This window comes from Haemaphysalis longicornis, unplaced genomic scaffold, assembly GCF_048455015.1.
Source record: "Haemaphysalis longicornis isolate Haplotype H1 unplaced genomic scaffold, Haemaphysalis longicornis Haplotype H1 scaffold_155, whole genome shotgun sequence".
Taxonomy (NCBI): domain Eukaryota; kingdom Metazoa; phylum Arthropoda; class Arachnida; order Ixodida; family Ixodidae; genus Haemaphysalis; species Haemaphysalis longicornis.
In genome coordinates, this window is record NW_027526262.1 from 49,513 (window position 1) to 56,340 (window position 6,828).

General features: G+C 42.0%; 1 long non-coding RNA gene across 2 annotated transcripts; it reads right to left on the reverse strand.

The window, feature by feature from the left end:
* Positions 1-1,148: 1,148 nt before the first annotated feature.
* On the reverse strand, positions 1,149-6,577 carry LOC144166008 (uncharacterized). Of its 2 annotated transcripts, none has more exons than XR_013321548.1 (4): positions 6,465-6,577; positions 4,727-4,875; positions 2,313-2,390; positions 1,149-1,278 (listed from the first exon to the last, which is right to left on the reverse strand). It is a non-coding gene; the product is annotated as an uncharacterized LOC144166008 (long non-coding RNA). The 2 variants fall into 2 exon arrangements; XR_013321547.1 differs by having other exon boundaries at positions 6,403-6,571.
* Between the last annotated feature and the right edge of the window lie 251 nt (positions 6,578-6,828).

The window sequence follows — 6,828 nt, forward strand, 5'->3', positions numbered from 1 at the left end:
GATGGTCGCTGCCCATAGTATCAGGTAGCGCAGTCCAGGTATGCTTAAATTGTGACTATCCAATGTTAAGTCTGGTGTAGTGTTGTTTTGGCGATTGTATTGAGCTAATCTAGTGGGCATCTCTACATCGTTAACCAGGACGAACGCAGCCGATATCATGCTAGATAGTAATTGATGGCCCTGATGGCTGGTGCTTAGATAGCTTCAATCTTGGTGGTGTATATTAAAATCTCCTCAAATTATGAAAAAATCAGATGGGAAGAGGTTACGCAAATGAGAGATCCAGCTGAAGTCACAGCACAAAGTAGGTAGGCGTCTCGGGCGAAAATTGGCTGAAACAATAATGTATGTATGATGATAAAATGTGCAGCGAACTGCAGTGATTTCATGCAATGTTTCCGCTCCAGTTTCAAAGACTGAAAATACGAGGACTTTCGCTACACTCGCACATAAAAGCAAAAAGTGCTAGCTGCCGTCTTGGAGGACAAAAGGCCGACTGCAATCGGCCTTCTGCAACCATATACTAGTTTAAATGACGTACTGCTTCCCAATCATGAGGTACTGTTTTTATCTTTCGGTTTCATTAGTTCGAGCTTTCACCAATTCGAATTGGGATAACATCTCGTTGTGGTTCAAATTACGAGATTTTACTGTGGTACATAAGCTTGCAAAATTTTATTAACCTCAACAAGCCAGAAACACTTTCCAGCGCTGTCACACAACACCGTTTTCTTCATCTTTGTACAATTGTGTGTTCGAGAGAACCGATGTTTCCATCTTACACATAGCAGTGGTGTACTGAAGGCTGGAGGAGATAAACTGGTCTTAGTTATACGATAACTACCTTATGTTTATAAGATATTACCTTCCTTACTGCTGATGTTCTCTATGCTACAGAGCCACATAAATACTGTTCACATTTAAAGCAGTTAATTAGGAATCTCTGCTCATATCTCTTGTGGTGCAGCGCCGACATTTTTTCTTAATAATTTAAGTCTCTGCAGCAAAGGAAACGAATTCACAATGTGCCGGTACATAGGTAAGCACACAAGGGATTGGAAGCAATGCAAAACGACATATTTTTTTTATAGTTGCCCATTGCAGCAAACCTATTTATGAACATTTGGATACGAATTCACTTGCCTGCAAGTGTAACCACGGCTTTCTCCTTCAAAGCTTTTGGCTCCAGTTCCTTCTGACCTGTCCAATTTCCACAGACGTAGCCATGAAAGTCATCGCAAGGCGTTTTGTTTCCCATCTGATGCATAATCATGGCAGCTGCAACATAATTTCTTGTTAAGACGTTAAAAAACAAATGAATGTTCATGCAGCATAATAACGTCTGGCTTTCGTGCAATGTAGAGAAAATATTAAAGCCGTTCCACTCAATGTGAAAGCGTTTGGAAGAGCAGAGCAGTGATTCGCCATAATGGGCTGTACCACCGTTATCCGCTCACTGCTACCACCCCATGCAATTCACATTTCCCGCCTTCGTAGCACTCGCGCGCCTCCTGTCTGAAACTGCGCCAGCGGGAGTTCTGCTCTTTTTATGCTTGCTTTAATTTCGTATTCTGGATCTGTTTTGCGTCATTTCGAACGGTTCATTTTTCTCTTGCGCGGCTGGAGCCTTTCTGCGACATTTCGAACACGCCATTTTCTTCTTGTACGTAGAGCCTTTCTGCGTCATTTCGAACGCGCCATTTTTTCTTGCACGGCCGCTTTTTTCGCTTACTATCGTAAAAACCAACCCAACGAGCCTTCCTAACTAAATGAACGCGGGCGCTGGCGGTTAATTACGTATATGTTGCCTGAAATGTACCTAAAGTTTTCTTTGCGCTAAACAACAGGGATATGTATGACAAGCGCGAGCAGTTCACGAATTTCGAACGCTTATCACTGTATAAACCGCCTCTGGGGTACGCCGCGACGACAGCGCTACAACGGAACGCCCTGTTGCTCTACCTTGGTCCAGCGAGTGACCTACGACGACAAGGCGTACGCCTAAAGTGCTCTGCACTTAAAAATTGTTCAAGAGGTAATTAAGTACCACACAGAATTAGTTATTCTTCAGCGCCACGCCGTTAGGTTATATCCCCCATTCACCCGGTCTTACGCAACACTTACCCTGTGTATTATGAAGAAGTTTCCCCACGTCATACGAGAGAAATATTTACTACAAAGTAAACTTGCGTCAAACAGAGTATCACAGGGGTAACGGTGACACGTTTTATCCACAACCAGCGAAGAAAATTTACTTAGGGCCGCTTGTAATAATGGCAACAAATGAACTATGATAGAAATATAACTCTTACACATTCTTTCGCACTCAGGATCCTCACAAGGTTCCTTGTTGCCTGGAGATCTTGTTGCCTGGGGACCCGACCCACCACCTGAGGGAAATAAGGAGACTTTCAGTGATGCGTGAATAGCCGCAACAAGCTGTTCTATACTTCATATTTTCGTCATTACGACGTTTTAAGCTGCCAGATTAAAAAAACACGATGAAGTTTTTCTCATAAAGTGCATCATAGTTCTTACAGTATTGCTTTTATCTCGCGTCTGTTCTACGCGGTTCTAAACCATACACCGTCTTTTTCTTTCTTTTCTTCTTTTTGTAGGTAATCTCTTGAGGTCGTTCAATTAGGTAAGATACATTTTACGAATAACATATAATTGTTTGTTGTAGCATTTTCGTTGAAGCGGGTGCGCTAGATGTCGAGTGAGCAAAGAACGCCGGGGATCGTGGGGGTGGGGTGTGATTGGGTATTGGGTTTAGAACGCTGTTCGCATTTCATTGGAGTTGTGGGATCATTGTCCATTGCGATTGCAATCATTGTGTAAGGTCACTCTCAATGGTCTAAAGTCCTATTGAATGTAAGAGGTGGTCGCTTTATAATGCGTAATTTTAATTGTGTGTGGGTCTGGAGGTTACCTCCAACCGAAACTCCTGACGTCGTTGTGCCTACAGTACCATTCACTTGACCTGAAGTACCTTCAATTTCTCGTCGGAATTCATATCAAGACGTAACACGCTACTCTTAACTCAACGCCGCAGAAACTTCCACTGGTCTCGTTTAACTGAAGAAATGGATATTTACACTGACGCTTGTATTATGAAAAATAACCTTGGACCTACCTGGCAAAACGTTAATATACCGTACCTATTTGAAACGACAGCTATACATTTTATCTAATCACCCCCTAAGCTGGTTTATATTTCGTCCTGATACCCTCAATTTTACATTTATGACATCACTCAAAGCCATTCCGTTTGTACCCTCACGATTCCGTTAATATATTTAAAGAACTCTGCAAATCTTTTCAAACATTCCTCTCGTTCAACAGATCATCGATGGTATTGGCTTACTCCGACGTAACGGTACAACTGTTCTTGACGATTGGGTACCGGGACACGCGAAAGTCTGCACTGCCAGTTAGATTGCACACGAAGCACAACAGCTCGAGCCCCGCTCCTCCACGGATCCCCGCACACGGAAACAACTCCTCCCACGCTTCCTCCAGTCATGCGTATCTTCCTATACACAAAAATCTCAGCATCAGCATTACCAAGGCGTCAGGCTTTCTTTCCAGCTTTAATCTCCTCCCAAGTACATCGCCAACGCAGTCTACACTTCTGAAACTTCGCAATTCGTTCTCCCCTCGTTTGCCACCAAGATTACAACACTGTTAATTTCAAGTCTTCACACAAGCTGACCTCACCATTTCGTTTGTAACTGCTCAAGTTTCTCTCGATATCAAACATCCATTCAAAACAACAATTAATTTGAGCCGTCCACTAACTGGAGAATACCTGCCATAAAATTTAACTAATTTAACACAAATACATTACTTCTGGGATGAAGGGACACATATGACCACCCCAATAACAGAGGAATACCATAATTCGTCCCTAAATCAATCCTAGTGATTTTCTTAGTTTCGGTGTTTTTATTTTGTACCTATATTTTAATTTATTGTATATCTAACTTATTTGTTTTTATGTCCATATTTTGGGTACTACGCTGAAACTCGGCAACAACACATAGCCAACGATCAATGCCTAATTATTTCTTAGAATCAAGCGCGAATGTCAAGATGGCCACCCACAAGACTCCATTCCATTCCTCAAAATAGGTACAACAAACATTAAACAAGTGCGCACGAATGTTCGTTGGTTGTGATATGTACAACGACAAGAACTGGCTTCCGCATGCCGTCTGGTTGCCCTGAGGCTGAGGTACATGTTTATGTTTTTTCAACCTTGACTCCACCTTGTAGAGCCGCACGACATGTCAGCCTTGTAGGCCATTGCATTGCATTCATGATTACTTTAACAAAATTTAACAAGCATTTTGCAAAGTATGACTGCCCATTAAAATTGACTATAAAAGCTCTTTGTGGGATCATGATGAAATTGAGGCGGGGATTCCACAACATTCTATAAAGAAAAAAATCTGGTGTTGCTCTCTGAGCAGCAGCATTTCAAAACTAGTCATTCAAAGTCCTTAAGATTTATATCAAGTTCTCTTGCTTAGTTCGTATGGAATGTAAATGATTTCTGTGCGGAAAATATTAACGTGATAAACGATTTTTCTGTACAGGTTCCTGAAAAAAAAAAACAGCCGATGCCAGAAAACACTGCAACATGCAAATTCTGCCCGCAAATAAATTTACTTTCGGCCCTATTTTTTTCGCTCTCATACTTTAGAAATCAATAAAACCTTACCTTCTGGCTTAACATCGTTCGCAGGCTTACTGACCTCCGCAGGTAGAGAAGTGTGAACCCAAACGATTGCAATTATAATTTGACAAAGAATGACTTTGCCACCTAAACGCACTGCAGTTGGCCCCATTGCCTTGTTTCAGTGTTCCTCTCTGAAATGTATATTAGCAAATGCCTTAATCACAGGACCTTAAATCACACGCTACAAAAGCTTAGACTGGCATGCACTTTAGACGTCGTTGTACGGCTTGTACGACACATTAAACGGGAAATATGCCGAAGTAAATAGTAAACCATATTGGTTCCACCAATTCTTCCAGCAATGTGAGAGGCTTCAAAACAGGTTTCTTAAAAAAACGTATTTGTTCCAGCAATTTTTTAAGCAGCGAAATTTTTCTCTGCGGCTTAATACAGGGGTTGTACTCGGCAATAAGGCTTCTGTAATATGTTAGCCTCCGAGAAAAATTTTAATAAGGTATAGTGGTGCGTTCAAACAGCCAGCATTTGTCGTTTGGTGTTGGGTCGGCGTACAGTTCTGCATATCAGCAGCTTATTGTGGCAACGGTGGGGCCTAAGCCCTCTGAATCGCTTTTTAGAATTGGTGAGGTGATCTCGCGCCTAGTAGCAGAAAAACTCTATCCCGACGGAAGGACTGGGCGAGGAGTCTTCAGCCCTTCACGCCGATTTCTGCGTATGGGCATGTATTCCTAGCATCTATGCATTGACCTGCGTGTCACTATCTCAAGTAAGCCAAGGATACACGCTGTCCAGATCAACTCGTTGTGATCTTACAAGCTGTGCTCCATACGAAAGAAATAAATCGTGCTGTCCCAGAAACGAATGCCATGGTGAATTACAAGCACCCCATCGACTATAAGAACTAGTCTAAACAGTCATCATCACAAAAAAAAAAATAATGGCTATCATTCGTTCTGTGCTGTAAAATTCTGGAATGTGGTTTCGGCATATCTCGGAATTCAAGGATCGGAGACATGATTGTGCGAATCACAGGTAGCAGTTCAATGTCGCCAATAGATTCAGTCAGGTGACAGGGGGGACGGGGGACAAAATATCGGCAAAAAGAATAATACCATTTATTAAACTTGCGGCTGAGGTAGTCGGTGAATACTTAAAGAAGAAATGAAACTAGACACAGACGAAGACAAGAAACGACAGATACATGCGACAACTTCCAACTGTTTCAGTTGGAAGTTGGTGCCTGTGTCTGGCGCTTCTTGTCTTCTTTGTTTTCTTCTTTCTTTAAAAATAACACCATTGCATATTTCCTCTCTATCTTATTTCGAGAACAGCCTGCTTAAAATTAAGCATGTGCGCTGCAGAACATCGCGACTCTGCTCGTAACACACCGAGAAGGACCGTCCTTCAAGGCAATCGAAACGTTGACTTGAGTTTAAGGCTAGTTATATAGATCACTACTCTTTTACAGCATTACATCTAACCGCTAAAACGTTTCAGACGAGTGTTAACGCATCGCAGAACCTTGTTAATCGGCATGCTTACATTATAGTCGAGCAATTTTGTAATTGCTCGACTGTAATGACAATTTCGGTTGCCTCGTTCGCAATAAAACTTTGGATAAAATGAAAATGAAGTTATTCGGCATTGTGGTTGTAGTAACATATACAACAAGAGTGCTAGCAAAGAAAAGCAACGCTTACGTGGCAAACTTCAATCCACGACTGCAGCTTGATTTGCAGACTCGGATGGATTAGAAATTTACCTGAAACTCTTTTCAACTTAGTGGTCGGATGATCCTCCGGGCTTCTTTTTGTTCCTCCTTTTATCCTTATTTATTGGGAAATTTTTATGACAGCCGTGTTGCAGAAAACATCGTAAAACAAGCGCCTCGATGTATTGCTGCGAAATATTTATCTCTTAGTTCGACCAATGGCGGCATTCTTAGACACTCCCCGTGGGCATTGCTACTTTGGTACTAAGGTCAAAAACTGTTCCTGACAAGAGGCTATGCATCTTGATTGATTAGCGTTGTCCAAACAATTTTTCTCATCAGTTCTATTCTTACTCACGACGCTTGTTTGTGCGTCTTTTTTCCGCGAGCAAGCGGGAGTGTTGAGGCCTAATCT